The sequence below is a fragment of the Acipenser ruthenus genome, chromosome 4 (assembly GCF_902713425.1).
Source record: "Acipenser ruthenus chromosome 4, fAciRut3.2 maternal haplotype, whole genome shotgun sequence".
Lineage (NCBI taxonomy): Eukaryota > Metazoa > Chordata > Actinopteri > Acipenseriformes > Acipenseridae > Acipenser > Acipenser ruthenus.
Window position 1 is genome coordinate 27,405,467 of NC_081192.1, and position 23,679 is coordinate 27,429,145.

The 23,679-nt window shown below is 38.8% G+C and overlaps 1 pseudogene; it reads left to right on the forward strand.

Annotated features, from left to right (window-relative positions):
- Nucleotides 1–3,299: 3,299 nt before the first annotated feature.
- Nucleotides 3,300–23,223, forward strand: LOC117400208 (TBC1 domain family member 2A-like; annotated as a pseudogene).
- The last annotated feature ends 456 nt before the right edge of the window (nt 23,224–23,679 follow it).

A 23,679-nucleotide genomic window follows, 5' to 3' on the forward strand; every position in this document is an offset into this window, starting at 1 on the left:
TGTTTGAGAACTACATTAGGGAACATGGTATTCCTGAAAGTCTGCACACAGACCAGGGTCGTCAGTTTGAGTCAGACCTCGTTCACCATCTATGTCAGTTGCTTGGTGTCAAGAAGACCAGAACAAGCCCATATCATCCACAAGGGGATGGTATGGTTGAACGTTTTAACAGAACTCTTATTGATCAGCTAGCAAAGACGTTGTTAGAACATTCTGGTGAATGGGATGACTATTTGAACCCAGTTGCTCTAGCTTATAACACCAGCACTCACTCAAGCACTGGATTTACCCCTTTTTTTCTGACACATGGGAGAGAAGCAAGGTTGCCGGCTGATGTGATGTTCCGCTCTGAGCCACAGGTAGCCAAGTCCACCCCTGGAACACCGTCAGAATATGCTGCCTTACTTATCAAGAAGTTTCAAGTTGCTTTTAATTCTGCTGCCAAAAATAACCACCATGCTAGGTTGCAGCAAAAGCATGCATATGACCAACATGTCAGGCATAACCCCTATCAGCAAGGTGATCTGGTGTGGTTACATGACCCTACTATGGCCCGCATGAAGCTTTCCCCTCACTGGAAGGGGCCTTATGAGATTCTGGACTGTCTTGGATCCACTGAAGATGACCCAGGTGTGAACTACAGGATTCGATATTTGCTGGAACCTACAGGAAAATCTCAGGTGGTACATTATAACCGCCTTCGGAAATATACCTCCCCTGTACCCCAGCATCTGAGGACGAGATTGGCAGAACACCCGTCTATCCCTAAAGAGACGCCACAGTTAACAGCTTTGTCGGGAGCCTTGCCTTTTAAATGTCCAGAACAGCTGTCTGGGAGCAGTGTCCCTGAACAACCTAGGAGTCAGTCAAACCCATCAGTGAGGGACCCCTGCCCATCTGTTTCAGCAGAGCAGACCACTCACTCGCCACCAGGGACTAACTCGCATCGTTTCCCAGTAACAGGCAGAGGGCCTACAGCTCCAACTGAAATTTCTCCAAGTCCTGTAGTCCATCATGAGAGACGTCAAATCAAACCCCCAAAACGCTTTCAAGATTTTGTAATGTCTTCAACTTAAAGTAAATAAATAAATAAATAAGTAATAATAATAATAATAATAATAATAATAATAATATTGTGTGGACTAACCCTCCAGTTCTTGATTACAATGTATTGTTAATTCATCCAGTTTGTTTACAGTTAAGGATATTAGGTTGTAACAGTTTCGGATAGAAACGAGGACGTTTCTAAAGGAGGAGGGGGAAGAAATGTAAGATTATTTTTGTTATTGTTTAGGATTATTAAGTATTTTAAAATTAGGTTAACATTTATATTTACAAAATTAATAATTCATGTAAAACAGCATTAATACGATATTATTAATAATAAAGGAAAATACTTACTGTTAAAAGGCTAGTAAGTAAGTTGGTTAAACTCTCCTGGCAGCATTAAGCTAGTTGTGCAGTATTGCTTTAATAGTGTGTGAGTGTTTGCCTTCTAATTGTTTGTATAAAGTTATTTAAAGGTTTTGTATTGATAAGCTTTATTGACAACACCAGGAAGAGTGGGTAAGGGGTGGCAGTTGTTGTTGACATCGTGTGAGCTGTTTTAAAAAAAACTGTTGGATTGTAATCTGTCTGCATCTAATTGAGTTGTTGATATTAGAGTCATTTCTTCACTACATCCGAACCCAAATATTACAATACCATCCTAACTCCTAACATCCAAATATGTATATATATATATATATATATATATATATATATATATATATATATATATATATATATATATATATATATATATATATATATATATTTGCATGCCCCGGTAGCTAAATGCTTAGTTACGGCTCTGGGCAAAACCAAAGCCCATGGCCAGTATACAATATTTTTCTGTATGCATTCTTTTCTGTTTAGCACTACTGACACCTTTGAAACGGTGAGTCTTAGGTCGCCTGCGGAGACATTAGTCCAATCAATGCGTCTGAACCTGGTGTGTAATCCCAAGGTAACTGCTCACTGTTGTAATTGTTTGCCACAAAGGTCAGTGGTGTCTGGGATTACGCAAGCACGGAAGACGTGACATTGCTAAAATTCCCAAAACACTATCAGCAAGGAACGAAGAAACAGGTTTGTAATAAGGAAGACCCTTTAAATAACCCACCCAAAGGAAATGCATATACAAAACCATCGTCAAAGAGGAGATAAAACAAGTCCATTGACCTAAACTGTCACCATAGCACGGGGAACAAGTTTAAACTGTCGTTGTGAAACATTGAGGAGCACAAAGTTCATACGAAGTTTCTAGTAGTACGACAACACAAAGCTTCTAGTATTACGACAATGAAGAAGTCGTTTCTGTAAGTGAATGAGGTAAGAACCAAGAGAAGTGTTATTCATTTATAAGTGCTCTCTCAAGTTACGGGATTCAGAGGTTGTTTACTGAAGAAAAAAACGAAAGTGGAATATATTGAAGCTGCAGTTGATAGTAAATGTGTACTTTGCAATGAAGAATGATCGTGGTTAAGACGTGAGCTGTTTTGTATTACTGTACATGAAGGGTGTGTGTTCTTGTTAGGAGTATGTATCGTAATTGCACAAGTGGAACTGTACTGTGTCTTGTAATTAGTGAAACTAAAACATTATTCCCAACACTCTGATACGTCTAACCACGGTCAGTTTACCAAATAAGTCTAGGAAATGCCAATTGTTTTCACAATATTTCAGTTTTAGATCCCAAATTCATTTTCTGAAGGAGTCTAATAATAGCTGGATGAAAGCCTACTCCAGTAAAGTATTAGGCAAGGGCGTTTATGCTGAAGTATCCAATGCGTACAGTTCACATTGTCAGGCAGCTTTAAACCCTTTTTTTGAAAACACGACAGTAGCCTGCTACACATTAATACGCTTTGTTCCTTGTCGTTGGGCTCTGGTGTTTTTTCCTTATGGAGGCCACCTTCAGTCTTAACTACATCAGAACACTCCAATTGTCTATTGCTGATTTAAGATTTGGTTTATTTATTTAATAAAATGAACTGTGCTACTGCAGCATTTTACTCCAGTATTTTGCTGTAAACACTGTACTTTAAAGTGGTAATTTGCTGTAAATGCATTTTTATTATACAGCAGTAAACTATAGTGGCCATACTTAGTACTGTAGTCTACTATAACCTCCTTGAATAATGCATACTTCAAAGTGGTTATAGAAATTTTCAGAATTTACTATAGCATACTTTCAAGGAGGTGTAATTGCCAGTAGTATTTACTACAGTGCCTGTATCTTATACAGTATTAAAAAAAGCATTTACAGCAAATGTGCTCATTAACAATAGAATCCTGTATTAAAATATGTGTTTTAAAAAAGTTGCAATAATTTAAAGTTGTGTGAAGTTTAGATTTTATTTTTCATAGAACATAATCCTGAATAAGGGACACTGCAATCACCACAGAGAGCATAGGGAAACTAGTACCTCTTCTTCAGACCTTCATAGCTGATAGCTTCTTTTTTTGTACTAATTGTTACTCACATGGGACTGTAAGGATGTAACATTTTATTTACAAATTCGTCCCTCGCTGAAGCTGGTGTTTGTGAAAGTTTAACTAACTGACAAGGGGCAGGGAAAAGCTAATAAAGGGAATGAAAATTGATTATACCATACTACACCTCTTTTCAATAGCCAAAGACAAACCAGTTAACATCTTTTCTTTGAAATCTGGTGAGGACACATGGTGAGGACTGTTAAGATGGAGCAGGACTGTCAAGTCGGAAAACCCATGCCTGCAGCTGATCCCAATCTGACAAGCCCAGACAATCATCATGACCTCACTGCCAGTGCAAGAGAGGAAGTGGAAAGCACCAAGGAGAACGAGGGTGATTCCACACACATGGACCAGAGCAATGCCCAAGAGAAGCCAGTCATGAAAACTAAGATGGAACCCTCCTCCACAAAACTGTGTGGGTACCTGAACAAACTGGGGGGGCCCTTGAAGGCCTGGAAAGCCCGCTGGTTTGTTTTCGAAGAGAAGTGCCAGCTGTACTACTACAGAACGTCACAGGATGTCAATCCCTTGGGAAGCATTGACCTGGCTAACGCTACCTTTGGCTATCCGGCTCAAGCTCAGGAAGGGACCTTTGAAATTCAAATCCCAGGACGGGTTGTTGTGCTGAAGGTATGTCTTTTTAAAATTAAAGCAATAGGAAATCCCCTAATCTGTGAAGGTACGTGAAGCAGTAACAAGCCAGCCAATAAAACTTAATCATATACATCTTGCACTTCCATTCGTTGAGTAGAACACACAAGTGCAGTTCTGAGTTGAAACAAACACAAGTTACAGCAAACATGTATTTTCATTAACAAAAAAAAAACACTGTTTGTGCCTATACTGATGTCTTAATTAAGTTATTTTGTTAGATACAACCGCTTTGGTTGAGGATACACTAATCAGTTTGGACTTCCACTTACTGTCATTTTTTTTCAAATAACCTTAAAAAACGATGTATCATTTTTAAGAAAGTGCCCTTGTGCAATACCAAGGGTTCCCTTATAAATTTAACCACAGTAAATTTAACGCAGGAATTTAGCATTTTTCCCATGGTTCTACAATGCATTTACTGTAGTTTACCATGGTTTATTAATGTTCTTTACCATACCTCTGTGTTCCAGGGATGGAAATAAGACTTCCATTGCATAGCAGTTTGATCCATTCCTGGTTTTACTTTGAGTTTAATATGACACATCGGAACTTGTTACTTATACACTGTGGCTAATCAGGCTAATTTTAAAACCTGCAATGGAGGGAACTGCAATGCAATAGGGGTTTGAATGTCTGTCATTTGGTGCAGGGTGTAAAATTAGCTTTTGAGCACTGGGAACCTGAAAGTTTTATATATATTTATATATATATATATATATATATACAGACGTGCTCAAATTTGTTGGTACCCTTACAGCTCTTTGAAATAATGCTTCATTCCTCCTGAAAAGTGATGAAATTAAAAGCTATTTTATCATGTATACTTGCATGCCTTTGGTATGTCATAGAATAAAGCAAAGAAGTTGTGAAAAGAGATGAATTATTGCTTATTCTACAAAGATATTCTAAAATGGCCTGGACACATTTGTTGGTACCCCTTAGAAAAGATAATAAATAATTGGATTATAGTGATATTTCAAACTAATTAGTTTCTTTAATTAGTATCACACATGTCTCCAATCTTGTAATCAGTCATTCAGCCTATTTAAATGGAGAAAAGTAGTCACTGTGCTGTTTGGTATCATTGTGTGCACCACACTGAACATGGACCAGAGAAAGCAAAGGAGAGAGTTGCCTGAGGAGATTCAGAAAGAAAATAATAGACAAGCATGGTAAAGGTAAAGGCTACAAGACCATATCCAAGCAGCTTGATGTTCCTGTGACAACAGTTGCAAATATTATTAAGAAGTTTAAGGTCCATGGAACTGTAGCCAACCTCCCTGGGCGCGGCCGCAAGAGGAAAATCGACCCCAGAGTGAACAGAAGGATAGTGCGAATGGTAGAAAAAGAACCAAGGATAACTGCCAAAGAGATACAAGCTGAACTCCGAGGTGAAGGTACGTCAGTTTGTGATCGCACCATCCGTCGCTTTTTGAGCGAAAGTGGGCTCCATGGAAGAAGACCCAAGAGGACTCCAGTTTTGAAAGAAAAACATAAAAAAGCCAGACTGGAATTTGCTAAAATGCATATTGACAAGCCACAATCCTTCTGGGAGAATGTCCTTTGGACAGATGAGTTAAAATTGGAGCTTTTTGGCAAGTCACATCAGCTCTATGTTCACAGACGAAAAAATGAAGCTTTCAAAGAAAAGAACACTGTACCTACAGTGAAACATGGAGGAGGCTTGGTTATGTTTTGGGGCTGCTTTGCTGCACCTGGCACAGGGCACAATGAAATCTCAAGACTATCAAGTCATTCTGGAGCGAAATGTACTGCCCAGTGTCAGAAAGCTCTGTCTCAGTTGCAGATCATGGGTCCTCCAACAGGATAATGACCCAAAACACACAACTAAAAGCACCCAAGAATGGATAAGAACAAAACATTGGACTATTCTGAAGTGGCCTTCTATGAGTCCTGATCTGAATCCTATCGAACATCAATGGAAAGAGCTGAAACTTGCAGTCTGGAGAAGGCACCCATCAAACCTGAGACAGCTGGAGCAGTTTGCTCAGGAAGAGTGGGCCAAACTACCTGTTAACAGGTACAGAAGTCTCATTGAGAGCTACAGAAAACATTTGATTGCAGTGATTGCCTCTAAAGGTTGTGCAACAAAATATTAGGTTAGCGGTCCCATCATTTTTGTCCATGCCATTTTCATTTGTTTTATTATTTACAATATTATGTTGAATAAAAAATCAAAAGCAGTGTCTGATTTCTATTAAATATGGAATAAACAATAGTGGATGCCAATTACTTTTGTCAGTTTCAAGTTATTTCAGAGAATTGTGCATTCTTCGTTTTTTGTGGAGGGGTACCAACAAATTTGAGCACGTCTGTATATAAATGTAATTTATACACGCATACAATTACATTAAATTAGCCATTGTATGGTCTCATGTTATGCTTTACCTAAAATAAATACATTCATCCTAAACTGGTATAGAAATGTATTCCCTGTATCTACTGGCATACATTTCATCAAATGCTCTTGTCAAATGCTCTTGGTTGTGAACACAAAAATAAGCATTACTGTTCTAGCTTTGTTGTTCTCAGTCTTTAAAATGTATATTAACAATCTAACAGCTTGCAGCTAACATGCTTAACACTGTGCGTAATAATGATCTACGGATAAGCTTGATCAATTATGAAAGAGATTGTTGAATTAATTTGAAGCAGTAGCAATTTTATATATAATGTATGTTCCATTCTAATATCCCAATATATAGTCACTTATAAGTTACGTTGCAGTACTCCACACCATTCTTCCCATGGCCTGAACTCAGAATAAACTGTCCAGCTAACAAGTTATAAATTGTTCATTGGCTATGAAAGAAGGGGTTCTTACTAACTTTTCACTTGTAATCTTACATGAGCATCATCCAGCCAGTTGTGCAAGAAAAGGCTCTGATTGTTGTATGATAATGTGGGGGAGGAATGTATCCAAAGAAAAGACAAAAACTTAGTGTATGGTGTATTGAGGGTTTAGTAAGTTGAAGGGAAAAAATTAAACTTCAAAGTATATTGAATTTGGTATTTGACTGCATTGTGACCACTTTAAAATCCACAGCCTTCCTTTATAGTTTGAGTTAAGCGAACAGAGCAAGGCTATCATTTTAATCTTTTTTTTTCTTATAAAGCTATAAAATAGCAGCTCTGTAAGTGTTTGCTGTAAAAAGGTTGCCAGTATAACAAAGGGAATCCTTTTCAGATGCTGCTTTGATAATACACAATAGCATCCCCCAAGCAGGTTTCCCTACATCTAAAATTTTTGCAATGATAAAAATGGATTACTGTGAAGGAATGGTTTGCAGTGTGCAGGTGTAGTGATGATGCAGTGCTCCAGAACAAACACACACAAGACAGTTCACAATTAACAGCTCTTTATTTTCAGCTGGGTTGCGTGCCAACAACACTTTAAATAATAAGCATGGGCTCTACACATCAATGTGTATTGCGCCATGCAAAAGGAGGGTTACAGTCCCGAAATAATAAAAACACTTTTTAAACACACAATACACAGACACAGACATGTCTCCTGACAGTGGGTGCTCTAGTGCAAGTGAATGGTGAAAGACAAACACAGAGGTAACAGTAGGTCAGTGTAGTCCGGGGTTTGGTGCTGGCGTGCAGCAACAGCTCCCGGTTCGTGTTAGCCGTCTAGCCAAACAAACAATGACAGTTAGCTGACAAACAAATAAAACACAAAACACTCACAGTACTTTTAATTCTCCTGTGCATACGGTCCTTATAGTTTAACCATCAAAACTAAGGAACAGATCACTGGGGCCACTTCCCCTTAAAACCCTCCGTCATGCCCTCTTTCGGTGGCGCGGCCAATCACGTCTCCTCCAATCCGTGACTGACACATCACCTACCGCATTAAGGCGCTGACTTCAGGTATCGTGGCCCCACCCCCTTCCTGAATGTCCGGCTTCCGACTGACCCTGGAATGAACTGCAAAAACATCCATTCTGGGGCACTCTGTTCTGGTTATACAGCGCCCTCAGAGATTGAGAGGGAGATTGTTGACGAGGATTCATTCATTCTCTGTCACAATTACCAACCATTTTTATTAGTGGGGCTTGCGAAGCAAGAGTCCCCACTTTAAATCTTCAACGTACTTCTTCTTCTTATTCTTTGGCACGCTACTCCTCTTACACCATTTAAGCTAGAAATGCCGTTCAAACTTTAAAACGTGTAGACCGGTCTGGAATAGTGTGCTTGTATACAACTTTTTGATATCTTTTATACTTTTTAAACTTAAGCTTTTTATCCTTTTTTTGTCCATCTTCATTCACTTTAATGGGACTTTTTTCAACATTCTAAAGCTCCCCATTGTTTAAAAACTCCCAGACTTCCAACATTCTATTTACTGTAAACGATGTAACTTTTGACACAAATCAGCTACTTTGACCACTTTCCCAACAAGTAAGACAAAAAGTTAGAGCATATGGAATCTTCCTCTACTTCTCTGCTATTCAAATCTGAAATCAAAACAGAAATAACTTTTACCAATCAAGAGATACAGCTGTTTTAGTAACCGCATCAACAAAAATTTTCTCTAACTTTTTATAAACAACTGAAATTTTGACCACTTTCCCAACAAGCTAGACAAAATGTTAGAGGGTATGACATCTTTCTCTACTTCTCTGCTATTCAAATTTGAAATCAAAACATAAATAACTTTTACCAATCAAGAGGTACACCTGTTTTAGTAACCGCACCAACTAAAATTTTCTCTAACTTTTTATAAACTGCCATTTTGACCACTTTCCCAACAAGTTAGACAACTACTTAGAGCAAATGAAATCTTACTCTACTTCTCAGCTATTCAAATATGAAATCAAAACAGGAATGGCGTCTACCAATCAAGAGGTACAGCTGTTTTAGTAACCGCATCAACTTCTTTCAGTAGGCTACTTCCCACTGTTGAATTAACTGTCATAGAACTTTGAGAAATATCAAATTCTAGCACATTCTAAGCATGAGACAATTAATAAACAATGTGACTTTTGACACAAATCAGCTACTTTGACCACTTTCCCAATAAAGCAAGCCCCACAACTTAACAAGTTACCATCTAGTTTGTTTTGTTTTTGTTTTACAGGCATTAAACAGCCAAGTCATGCTGTATTGGTTGCAGCCGCTGCAAATAAAACGGTGGCAGCACAATACCAGCCTGGTGAAAATACCTGCAGAGCCCTCCACTACCTCCACACAGCTCTGCCAGCTGCCTTCTGCACCTTGGGAAGGTAAGCTCACTGACAGCCCAGTTTTAATTCTAGCTCAAGTCGACCAAATTGTGTGTGGGGTGGGGTTCTTCAGTTTGTGATCTGATGGAGAAAAGGGTTCCAGGGTAGGTGTTGTGTGCATGCAAAACAAAAGAGCTGAACCGGAATAACCCAATTTAAATTATTTATTCTAAACGCTTACAAAGTGTTGCTATACTCTTGTAACCACCACATATTTTTTCATGTTTTGCCCTTTATTGTAATTATATCTAAGATATTTTCATGAGGTGTAATGTGAAGCAAGAAATGCAATGCTTTAATTAGGTGAGGTAACAAAAGTACCAGGACTTTGTTTATTGTGTCTGGTGTCAGATATCTTAATGAATTCAAACAATCAAAAATGATGATCATACAGGAGAATGTTGGTGCTGTGTGGTGGAAAGAACTCAAAATAACAAAAGGGTGATTTCAATTCTGCCCCATACCCATGCTGAGAATGTTCACAGTGAGACAGTCTCATTTCTGCCGATGACTCACCGGCTCTGTTGTGCTTGAAGCCTTGAAGCAGGCTTAGTTGCTGAGAACACAAACATGGTAACTAGACAGGGATTCACTTTGTGATGTTATCTTCTGCCTTGTTTCCATTTTTATAACAACAGCGCTGTGTGGAGGTGACTCTGGCTGTTCATCTGTCCATCTGTATGTCACACCTGTCTAATTTTGGTTAAACTAGGTGTACACATTCTGTGGTAATATTTATTGTGCGTCCATTCATGTCTTGGGACTTTTCAGGAAACTGCATTGCCATTTCATAATGCTTATGTCATGGTCATGAATTTACAGTATATGTATGTTAATGAAATACTTGGTTCATACTTGGATTCAGGTTAACCAAATTGGGTTAATATTGCTCCCTCCCAATGCTGTTTTATTTATTTTTTCTCAATTTACTGCTGTGATAATAAAATTGTCAATTTTTATATTTTACAGTCCTTTTGCCTGTCCAAACTACTCACAAGACAAGCTGTAAAAATGTCTTAACAACACCAGATTTAAATACCACTGAACTCTTTATTAACAACACCCAGTAGACTTACACTATTTTAGATCTGGTGCTGTTTTAGACTAGGTACTGTATACAGGTTTAAAGCTGGCAAGATGTATAATCACCTCCGTATGTATAATAAAATAGACCCAGTATTTACAGCTGACTCTTGTCTTCTGGTATAAGAATGACATATACTTTTAACCTGTACTTTCTTAAGACAGCAGCTTAAACAACACAGCCCGGGTATATGAAGGGTATATTGTCAGGTAGGTGGCTCCAGAATAAAATAAAGAACCAGCAAGTTTAAGAAAAAAAAAAATATATATATATATATATTAAATAAATATTCATGCATTTCAAATGCTTTCTTTGCTTGCTCTCTTTCCTAGCACCTCCAGCACCGCCTGTACCTCTGACACCCCCAGCACCTACAGTCCTTTCAGCTCCTTCAGTTTCTTCAGTTACAAACGAGTCTGCGCAGGAAGCAAAGACTGGAGGAAAGAGTTCTCCATCAAGCAGCATGAACAAGAGGGAGAAGAAAATGACCAGTTCTCTTCAGCCTTCTGGGGAGAAGGTGTCAGGAAAGGAGGGGAACCCCGTGGACAAACTATCCAGACTCCAGCACGAGGTGTTCACGCTCACTGAGGAGCTCAAGTCACAAAAGGTATATGTTTGGTTTGGGTGACTGAAGTATATTTAAGCACATAACAACTGATAACTGAGTTATTAAATAATATGTCTTGTGAGGCACTTGTACAATGAATAAATACTGCAACAGGCTGTTTTTTAGGGAAAATTGCATTGTACAGTAGACTATTGCATTGTACAGTAGACTATTTGAATTTACCTGTAGCCATAACTGTAATTAAATGCATGATGTTAACAGCTGTTCTTATATGATAAGTAAAACAGTATTTTTTTATTCAAAGGGATATTACAGATTTTTCAGGAAATGCAAGAATCAAAAACCTAAAACAAATACTATACCAGGCATTTTTAGTATGGTACAGTTTATTATCAGTACTCCAAACAAATCACTAATCTGAACAGGTCTGATCCCACCTGGTTCAGATTACAAAGAAAGTACAGGTGCATTATTCAGGGACCACCTACAGTATAATTTATTTACGGGACCTCCAACACAGCTCATGAAGCTTCACCTTTAAGAGTAAATGACCATAGTGTTTTTGTTTTGAAATCAGGAGCTGGTGCGACTCCTTCACAAGGCCCTGGAGGCAGCACAGCAGGAGAAGAGGACCAGCAAACAGTTCCTGGCAGCAGCAGGGGAGCAGGAGTGGCTGGAACTGGTGCGGCACAAAGAGAGGTGTATCACGGACCTGGACGGCCGCCTGGAGGCCCTGCTCAAAGACAAGGAGGAGCTGGAGCAGCGGCTGGCCATGCAGGACTGCCAAGTGAATGAGCTGCAGCAGCACGTGCAGCTCATGATGGAGAAGAACAATGCCAAGCAGGAAGTCATCCTCAAGCTCTCCGAGCAGGTGGCCGCCTGCATGGCTGACCCCCAGCGTACCGTAGCCAACTCCATGGGCACAGAGACCTTCTGCAGGCTGCACGAGAAGATTGAGCACCTCAAGGTTATTTTAAAAGTTACTTTTACATTACAGCCATGGGAAGTACGTCAACTCTTGTTTCAAGAAACACGGATAAAACCACACTCTTTTTTTTGGTTTTGTTTGACCACCATGTAATCCTGCATGATGTGAAAAAGCAGTAAAGTAACTGATCCATGTTTTCACTGCTGGGGTGTCACATACGGTATTCTGCACATTCTCTGCATCCAATAAGCATTACAAACATGACATCTTAACTAGATTTTATTAGCATTGGAGCAGACACACAATTACTGTTTGCCAATCCAGTCTAAGAATGATTCATTTATAGTAGAACCGGTCCAGGGGTCCAGCGAATATATACTAATATTGTATCTCAGAGGAAGTCGTTTTAGTATATTGTAGTTTCTTTATTAACGTCGGGGCATTATAAATGAACAACGTCAGGTACATCAGTGTGCCTAAAACACCAAAGTACGACACAGCATGTATTCTATACAAAAAAATCTGTGAAAATGACTGCACAAGCACTGAAGTACAGTATTTCTCAGTTTACAAAACAGCATTCCAAACAGTTCTTAACGTGCTTTCTCAGTGTATGCCAAAGTAATCTGACAGGTTTTTTTTACATTGTGTGTGTTAACCTGAGACATAAACAACAACAAGGATGCACGCTTTTTAACAGTACAGTAATTTTATGAATCCTTTACTTTTCTTTTATTTACTATGGTTAAACTGGGCAGTTATGTGAAGTGACAGCGTGTACAAATTCTGACCTGCTAAGAGCTGAATTTACTGTTTTAGACCCATAATAAAATGTGCATTGGTCAGTTTCCATCAGTACCATTCAGTTGGTAGCAGCATATGTAAGTCACACATGGCACAGGTCCATTGGGTAATGATGGTGTCATATCTTACAGGATCAGATACGACAGGTTCGACTGTACTTTGTATCACGTTACTGTGATTTTGTACTCTATAGGTCAGGCTTGCACAGTGTTGATGTGATGTTACAATGAATAGCAAAAATTATTATAATTACATAAACATACTGTATATAAAAAAAAAAGATCCCTGTGTAACCCCAGGCTACTAGGCATGAGGGGGTACACTGCTCTCTGATAAAAGTTAGGAGACCAGTTATCTGCTTATTAGCAAAACTTAAATCCACTAATATAAAGTCAAATAATAATTCCAGACACGTGATCAGTTGGCCAACTATCTTTTTCTTCTATTTCTTTGTTATTAGAACAAAACAAGTATATTGTTTTTGTACAGTGTATTAATTGACATTAGTTAGCCACACTTTTTTTTTACGTATCCCAGCGATTTTCAAACAGTGTTTTATAGGGTACAAATGAGTACAATTATGAAAGCAAAGAAAAGCAGTGATCAGTCAGGACTAGGTCAAACCTGTGCTCTTAATAAGTAGAGCTCACAGTAGAAATGTTTTAAGTACAACCACAGATTGTGTTCTGATTTCATTCGTTTACTGTGTTTACTAGGACGATATAGAGGCGCACAAGATCCAAAACAAGTTCCTCAACTCTGAAATCTACCAGCTTACTAAGCTGTGGAGGAACAGTTCAGAAGAGGAGAAGGGCCTCCTGATGAAGGTATGTGCTTTACAGCTTGCTGTGTGACAGATCTGTACCCATTTAACCATTGTGAAAAAACATATATGTTCAAAAAATATATTATCCTTACCTACAAGTCTTTAATGCAGTATCGTCACTGTGTAAGGCTAATATATAAGTGACTTTATTTAATACTAAACATCTTATTTTCAGCTTTTATAACCTAGGCCCCAGATTAATAGTAATAGTAATGAGTTTCGTTTATTTCTTTTTTCTTATAGCTTTAACCACAAAACCACAATGAGATCTGTGATTTCGCCTAGAGACATCTCTGTCTGCACTAAGAAGCCAAAGTAAATTAAAGAACAACTAGCATGCTGGTACATTATGATAAAGCAAACTGCTTAGTGACACATGGATTGCAAGTGGTTCTAATGTAGTGACGCAAGCTGGTGACCTACTGGGCACTATTCTTACACAGTCTAACGCAAAAAACAAAACAAAATAAAAAAAAAACAACTTTAGATTCACTTTGTATCATTTTCACATCCTGGTAACTTTTTAAAAGTTTAAAGCATTCCTTTGGCCTCCTGTTTAACCACAGTATTTCTGCAGTTTTACCCATGCTTTTCCCATGGTTATACAATGTATTTATAATAATTTACCTGGGTTTACCATGTTTATTAATATACTTTTATTATTATTATTATTTGTTTCTTAGCAGACACCCTTATCTAGGGCGACTTACAATTGTTACAAGATATCACATTATTTTTACATACAATTACCCATTTATACAGTTGGGTTTTTACTGGAGCAATCGAGGTAAAGTACCTTGCTCAAGGGTACAGCAGCAGTGTCCCCCAGCTGGGATTGAACCTATGACCCTCGGGTCAAGAGTCCAGAGCCCTAACCACTCCTCCACATACCTTCTTACCTTGTTTTTCTTTTTTCATTTTATACTGTACTTCCCTTATTTTTATAATTTTCTTTGTACTCCTGCTAGGTTTCACTCCTTGTTTCTTCTTCTTAGTTGACTGTCATAGTAGTTCTGACTGGCTGGCTGTTAGCCTGGTCAGCAACCTCGGGTGTGTTCATGCATTACTCTGTGGTTTTAATTAGAAGTTAGCAACTGAGCCAGCTCCAGTCTCCCAGAATGAACAGATCAGACTGACTGGGATGTTTCCCTTTCATCTCCAAATCTAGGTCTTCTCTAGATGCAGAAAGCAAATTGGAAAGATATGTAGTGAATTCTAAATACAAGTACAGTGCTGTGAATATAGGGCACTGTTCACAAAAACACAAATGTCTGGTTTGCAAATTAAATTAATGTTTAATCTTGTTGACCCCAATGTGTTCTTTGGGGTGGGTCAAGTTGTAGCTGTTTCTGTATCAGTGCTTGATCTGTCCTAGTGCCTGCGTCATGGCTCCATATAGTGATATCCCCTGAGTGCACTGTGCAATGAAACAGCTACTGGCTGGTATGATTGCAGCAAATTAGATGTTTTATCTATCTGGTCTGATTGGCAATGGTTTTAAATTATTTTAGATATATTTAGGATCAGACCATTTTTGTGACATGAAAAACTATTGTACTACAGTAGAGTTGTTTCAGGATTTCTGGGAGCACTTGAATTAATAGGTATCACATTTGATACCAGGGTGACTCTGGTTTAAAGAAGAACCAAATAGCAAAAATTGTAAAAATAAATAAATAAATATAATTTCAGTTGCAGGTTATGCTAAAACTGCTAAAATTGCCAAAAACATAAACGCTTTGATTTCCGAATCGTAATCGAAAAAAAAACATGTATTGTACACAACAGTTTAACTTTCAAAGAAATGACCCTTCACAGCCACAGTGTCCATAAGCACTCGGGTGACACACATATTGCACTGTAGAAAATAGCAGTCTTGTAATTAATATAAGCAGCACAAGGGAACAAGTGAACACTGCAGTGAAGAGGATTTTTAAATAAAATTAATTTAAGGAGCAGAAGCAAGATTATAATTGGAATGGCTCCATCAGAACTGTAAAATTAGCTATTTGGAAATGTATTAGGTTCATTTTTACATTTTAATAAACAAGTTCAACCCAGTTAAAAAGTAACAGGGTGTAGAAACCCTCTGCCTTTGGACTGCCCTGTCTTGGAAATGAGTGGGAGGTAGTGGGAGGGTTACTGCTTTCACCAGCTGCTGTGTTTTGTTTTAATCCTAACCCTAAACCTCTCTTTATCAGTTTATATTCAAATATTTAAAATGCAATTCTATTGCTAAACTGATGATGTGATTGCAAGCTACACCAGTTCCATTTTCATATAATACCCTCATATCCTGAACTGAAATACCAAAACAAGCAAAGGATCAAAATGTTAATGTTGGTTTGTTGCAATTGTGATCTAATAGGTGCGCAAATGAAAAGCCAAAAAAGAGCTGGAACTTACAGTAGTTTCTGGGCTTTGCTGTCTATGATTTTCTATGTCATGTGCCCTGCTCTTTTAATGTGATAATTTAATAATTGAAAAAAATATATATTTTGTTTATGTCACTTCTTTAAAACAAAACAAAACAAAAACTCTTTTTGTTTTGTTGCATGATCTGTTTAGAACAGAAGTGCAAATTATATGCATTTCCTATTTTTCATGATTATTTTCTCAGTTTGTTTTTGTCAATATTATAGAAATTCCTTTCGTAGAGTTTACTGTAGTCTTATCAGCTGCACAGGAACTCAGATTGAATAGTATTGATTGTAAATTGAACAGAAAATGTTTGTTCTGCTGTTTGAGCGATTGATGCAAGCAGCTGAAATGAGCTTGCTGTTAACTGTATAGTAATCCACATCACAATACCACTGCACACCTTAGCAGGCAAAAAGAAAGGTCAAAGATTGGATTGACATTGAACTGCTCCCTAACCAACCACATAAAGAGCAATGTGCGTCAATAAACACTGCAATTCCAGGACCATATATAAGGGTTGATGTTAGGCAGTGAAGGTGTATATATGCCCAAAAAGAAGTCAGAGGCTGCAGCAAGTCTACAGTTTATTTAGAAAACTCCAGGATCCTTTGTTCATACATAAGGCCCTGTGAAAATAGTGTGTGGTTTTTTTTTTGTTTTTTTTTGTTTTTTTTTTTAATTCAAGGCAGTATCACGGGTAGTCTTATTTTGCAGATTGTGCACAGAACTATTTTATAAATTATGTGTACAGATTATTATTATTTTTTTATACAGCAAATAGATTGATAAATGCACTGACATCTTCAAAATCAACGTCAAAGTTATTCAAGCACTTTACAATAGCTTGTGAAACGGTGTTGTCATTAACAGCCTGTAGGTAAAGTGTATCTGCAAGGACAGCTTTCAGTTCTATGTCAGATGCATGTTCACCATTTAGGCCCTGCAAAACAAATACAATGTGAAACATATATTGCTATTGGGCATCAGTCGACTCGTCAGTGACCATTGACAAGCAACCAGACTGTTTTACTAATTCCATAATCTCCTGCTTGTGATAGTCGGCAACTTTAGGTAAGTATTCACGTGTCAGCTGGGCTGATGAAGGAATCACTCCACCATTTGCTACACTCAGTATGAAGAAATTACGTAACTTTTGGTTGTCCAGTTTTTCAAGAGGGATATTTGCGCAAACAAACACCCCTGTCAGGTCAAAATGTAATGTGTTTCGTGCTTCACGGTTTTCAGTGGACTTTTGGAACATGGAAGTTCACGTTTTTGGTTTCTTGGATTTCCGCCTTTCTCTTTCAGTGAATACTTGAATCTAAATGCCTGTCAAGAGATGATTTGCAGTAACATTGCAGGACATACAGAATAGCTTACCTCTATCGTATGAAATACAAATAATAATTATAAGAATATTGAAAATATTGGGCTCAGTTTGCAATTTCTGCGCAGTTCGTGAAATCTCGATTTACACAGGGCCTTATACATAACCCTAGGCAGGTTAGTTTCAGGCACATATACCATTTACACATAACCCTTTCCTGGTTCTTGTACTGGCTTCCAAACACATTTACCTCCTCCTAACCGTCAAACTTCAGTCCACTCCCTTCTCTCCCTTTGTCTCTCTCCGCCAGCTGTTCCAACTCAACTAACTAACTCAATGCTCTCCTGCAGCGATGGGGAGGAATACGCTGGCAGAGGGGACTGATTAGAAATATAACAGTACAACTTAACATAGAGGTTCATTACACATAACTAAATCACAAAAACCTGGAGCCATGCACCTACTATACAATGTTGTATGATAATTTAGGGAATATGTGAATACTGCATGTTAACAACATCCTTGTTTAACTTTCTGTTCCTTCCCAGTGAGTACGACGACTATGGATTCAAGACCATTCCTGATTATGAAGTAGAGGACGTGAAGCTCCTGGCCAAAATCCAGGCCCTGGAGATCCGTTCCAACAACCTGCGCAACAATGAGATGGTGGACAAGCCTTTGCGGACCAGGTGGCTCCCTCCCGGAGCTGAAGGGCCTGATCCGGTGTGGGATCCCTGTGGAGTACCGGGAGCAGGTGTGGCGCTGGATCGTGAGGACACGGACGCAGGTCTCTAGGAAGCGGAATCCCAATCGCTACCAGGAGCTGAGGAAGCACTGCGAGGTGTCGGAGCACCTGGCCTCGCGGCAGATCAGGCTGGACCTGCACCGCACCCTCACCAGCAATAAGCACTTCTCCTCGCCCACCTCCGACGCAGTCCAAAAGCTGCAGCGCATTCTGCTAGCCTTCTCCTGGCAAAACCCCACCATCGGCTACTGCCAGGGCCTCAACCGATACTGTACCTTTTGTATTGAAAGTTCTTAATGCACTTCGTTGGAGGTAGCTATGCCAGGACACTATACTAGAGCAATGTGTTGTTGTATTATAAATAGCAATAAGAATACACATGCAAACAGTGTTTATTTATTGATTTGAGAAATTATGACACCTAGTGGTTGTTAACTGTGTTGTGTATTCTTAGCTACTCATCCCTCCCCTGTACAATATATCTTTTTCTGGAATCACAAATATACTGGCCCAGATATGTTCTTTAATATTCTACACAACTGTAAAGACAACTGTGGTGGAAAGCACGAGTGGCCATATTCAGGCAGATTAAAAATAATTCCGGCGCCTCCTCAAGACTCACCTCTTCAGACAGCACCTGTAGAAACTCCTCTTTTCCATCTGGACACTTATCACTCTTCCTTAAATGCACTTTACTTGCTCTTATCTGCTCCCTATTTTACTGCATTTAACCCTGTACTTTAGAGTACTGTAATCTGTCGAGTGTCATTTAATCTGTAGTATTTTGTATTTAATTATATCCTGATGTAACTATCACTGACACTGTTATCTGTTCCGTTATTGAATCGTAATCGTATTAACACTTATACTGATTCTTGAAATGTATTTTTGTCAATGACTGTAAGTCACCCCGGATAAGGGTGTCTGCTAAGAAATAAAATAATAATAAATACAAATAAGTGTATAATTTACATAATTTCTTGCTAGTTTCATACATCAAATTCCTCTGAAAATTTATTTCAAAATAGGGCCTAAAATGTGTAAAAATGTGGCTTGGCACACCTATGTGTCCCCCTTCTCTTCTGAATATTAGCAGCACACTTCCAGTGGAGTCATGTGGTGTGTGTGTTTCCTCTTGCAGGTTGGCAGCTATTGCACTTTTAGTTCTGAAGGATGAAGAGGGTGCCTTCTGGTGTCTGGTGGCTGTTGTTGAATCATAATGCCACAAGACTACTACAGCAAAACCCTCACTGCCTCTCAGGTACAGTACAACAACTGATTTCAAATCAGTGAACCCTCTTCTTCCCTCCAGGGACACAAGGACGCAACAAGCCCTTGCCACCTCTCGATCTTAGGCAACTTTCTCTGCCTCATTTTCTTTTCCCTTGCGGTATCCATTGTAGAGCTACCTTCTGGATATGGGTTTGTTCCATCCTGAGTACGTGGCCTATACACCTCAGTCTTCTTCTTTTTGTATCTGTGATGATTTGGTCTTCTCGTGGAGGTCTTTATTTGAGATTTTGTTTGACCAGTTTTTGCCTATTTTCCAAAGGCACCTGTTATGGAAATTGGCTAATTTGTCCATGTCTCTCCGTTATTACTAAGAAAATGTTAAAATATTTGTGACATTGCTCGTCAGCCTATAGCTGAGTTTTAATGCTATCCCCTCTGCTTCACCAGTAAGTACTGTGGATGTGCTAATTCAGGCAGTCATAGTCCCTATTTGTTCTAACAGCTGAGCAACTCCTGCTGCTCTAAGCAGAGCTCTTTGTTCCTTGCAGGCTGATCAGAGGGTGTTCCGTGACTTTCTTGCTGAGAAGATGCCTCGCCTGACGGCCCACTTCAAGGAGCACAGCATCGATCATTCCCTCATCACCTTCAACTGGTTCCTGGTGGTCTTCGTGGAAAGTCTGGTCAGCGACATCCTGCTCAGAGTGTGGGATGCTTTCCTCTATGAGGGCACAAAGGTACAGCGCCGGCTGTGTTTAATACCCACCACCCCACCACCAACACCACCCACACCACCCACACTTACCCAACTGTGTTGAAACGTGCTTAATACATTTTTCAGCACAAATTGTTGAGAAAAATTGTCTTAACTTGCAAACATGTGCACAGTATGTCACACTTACATTGTAACAGCTTATCCAATTATTTTAAATTATAGTAATGACATGACAGTTATAGAGAGTAAAAATGAAAAACATGGAAATAAGTAAAATATAATTAATTATAAAAGGGCTCAGTCCAGTGACGACTTGATGAGCGAAAGTATCCATCTTTTTTAACCTGAACAGTATTTCCTTCTTTCTGTTTCCAGGTGATATTTCGCTATGCACTGGCCCTCTTTAAGTACAATGAAGAGAACATTCTAAAAATTCACGACAATCTGGAAATCTACCAATACCTCCGTTTTTTCACCAAAACTATCTCTGATGGCAGGTGAGGCAGAATGAGGATGATGATAATGTACAGCAGACGCATCAGATCAGTTGCTGTCAATCACAGACTGTATAATCAGTTCACACTCATCTCACTCACTCCAGTGGCCATGCTTTTAACCACTAGTAAAGTTAGTGATTTCAGTAAACTGTCTTGTACCATTTTGATGATGGTAAATGTGAACAGTGATTTTGCAGTTTACTGAGCTTTACCATGCATCCACTATGAAACCGTAAGTCCTTCTTTACCATTCACTTCCTACAGGTAATGGAGCCCCCACCTCACAGACCCACATAATGTCCTCTTTGCAGCTTAGAAAACGGATGTACTGTATGTATAGCTGTTTAATGAACAGTTTGCAAGCAGATTATTAAAGTGTTGAACAATTTAACTGGTAGGTCAATTGGCTGGTTTCACAGGCCCTGATGCGCACTAATCCTGGACTACCTATTGTTATTTTAGGTAAGGTAGTCCAAAATTAGTGCTAATTGTAGTTTGTGAAACCAGCCGTTTAAGATCCTATTGAAAACAGAATTTTCTTGCCATTAGGTCTTAGTAGTAAAAATAAGTTATCCTAAGGATGAATAATTCCAAGGTTCTGTTGCCTTTTATTTACTGAAAACATTTATTTTCTGTTATACTGTAGCACGGAACTGGATCAATCAGTCTGCTTTCTCTTGATTTTCAGTGAAATAACTGGGATTATATGATAATAATTTGGCAGAGCTTTCTCACAATGACTGTAAAACAGCAGAAATATGTTTCCATTTAGTTCTCAAAGCCTTTTCATTGGAATTATTGATCCAATCACCATGTTTCTCCTCTGTCCAGCCACTAAACCTGAAATACAAACACATTCATTTAGATGCAGCCATTCATGCTTCAGTATTAGACAAGAATCCAAGCAGTGCCGGCTGTGCAGAGACAGGGGGCCATTGACTGATTTGGACCACCTGAAGATTGATACACTGTAGAAGTTAATGGGTTCAATATCTAAGCAATTATGTTATAAAATTAGCAAGTAACAACTTTGTATGTCAGACTTAAATTTTTTGTTCCTGTTAGAACTGTGTGGTGCTCCACGTGGAGTGCAGGATGTGCCCTATAGTCTGGACGTCGCAAGTTCGAGTCCAGGCTATTCCTTTGCCGACCGAGGACAGGAGCTTCCAGGTGGCGACGCTCAATTGGCCGAGCGCCGCCCGTGGGAGGGAGGGTTAGGTCGGCCAGGGCGTCATCGGCTCACCGCGCACCAGCGACCCCTGTAGTCTGGCTGGGTGCCTGCAGGCTTGCCTGTAAGCTGCCCAAGAGCTGCGTTGTCCTCCGACGCTGCAGCTCTTGGGTGGCTGCATGGCGAGTCCGCAGTGTGAAAAAAAGGGGTCGGCTGACGGCACACGCTTCGGCCATTCCAAATTGGGGAGAAAATAATAAAAAAATAATTGGCAATGACTAAATTAAAAAAAAAAAACTGCATTGTTTCTCAAGTGTGTATGTTTGTCTTTTTGTGTCTTTTTATGAATTTAATTTTGGCAGGCCCATACGTTATTGTTTATTTATTTATTTGTGTATTTTTTGAAAGGGGGAAAAATGCAGAGTTCCCAGGTCCTTTAACTTTGCAGTTGTTTCATCAGTGGCATTTTGTTTTCTCTGTATCTTCTGTCTTAAGGAAACTAATGACCATAGCGTTTAATGATATGAACCCCTTCCCTATGAAGCTGCTGAAGAACAGACGAGAGTTTCACATGGAGAGGCTGACAGCCGAGCTGCTGGAGCTGGAGAGGATACAGGAGGAGTTTGTGAAAGAACAACAAGTGGAGCGCAAAGACAAGGACCTGGACACTGCTGTCAGCGAAGACGAAGAAGTAATACAGACTGCAGTTAGCTTGCATCACACGTCCTGACGTTATTGAAAAATTACACATCACTGATACTATTTAAACTAATTTGTTTGCCTTATTATTCCCTGCTGTGGAATATAGTGGGGCTTACATATTGTGTATGTCACACATACATCTAACTGTTATCCTTTGTCTGTTGTTGAGTATATAGGTATGTCAGACTTACATTTTTACATGTACAGTTCGGCTCTTATTTTGTAATGGCGCGTGATGTACCGACATATTTGTTTTAGAGTCAACAAATTAAGTTTACCAAACCTGTCAAAATGCAGAATATTAATGGAAATAGGTGTGTTGGTAATACACACACACTACATCTCTGAATGCTTGACTTCAAATCCAGTTTAAGTCACACATGAAAGGAGTATGGTGGTCCTAAGCCCTCGGCTTCCACATCACAAAACCAACACACAGTGCAGCACAATTGGCACAAAGGATAAACCTGTTTCTTATCTCATAAAACAGCCTTTTACTATAATTATCATCTGTCAGTCTCTGAATTTCTTCAATCAGCAGTTCCATTCCACTCAGATCAGTTCAGTAAATTAATTATTTTGTAGTTTCCCAAGAAAACAAAAACTCATTGGAGATTTTGAAAATTAATGTCTTGAAATGTGATTAATTTAGGCCAGGCTAATCTGAACAAGTACAGAGATTCCAGTTACTTTTCAGACCGGCAACCAGGTTCCAGATTTTCTAAACGAGACTATCTCTGAAATAAACTTATTTTTTATGCATTGGTTGTTTGTTTATATTCCTGTAAATTGCATAGTTCAGTTATTGCTAAGTTAAGAGGAAGACGTTGCTTTGTTTAATTATGTTAAATTGTATGGCAATCCTTCATGATTTGCATGAATTCAATTAGGTTTAGAGGTACAGTTTTAATTCATGTACCTCTGATAAACCTAAACTAAGTGACAAAAGCAAAAACACAAACGTTTTTTACTTGAGCTTGAAAAGGAAAAAATAGGATGAATACAGTGCTATATATACTGTGTGTGTGTGTGTATATAAAATCTGTCCAGATTTATTTTCAACCAGGAAGCTATGAAACGCCCACTGTAGCACATCACCTTTAGATTTCTGAAAATATTAATGCACATTTGTATTGCCTAATGTGCATATACAATATAAAGTAAACGGAACAGTCTTGTTTTTAAAAAATCGTATTTACTCATAGAAACAAGTTTAAC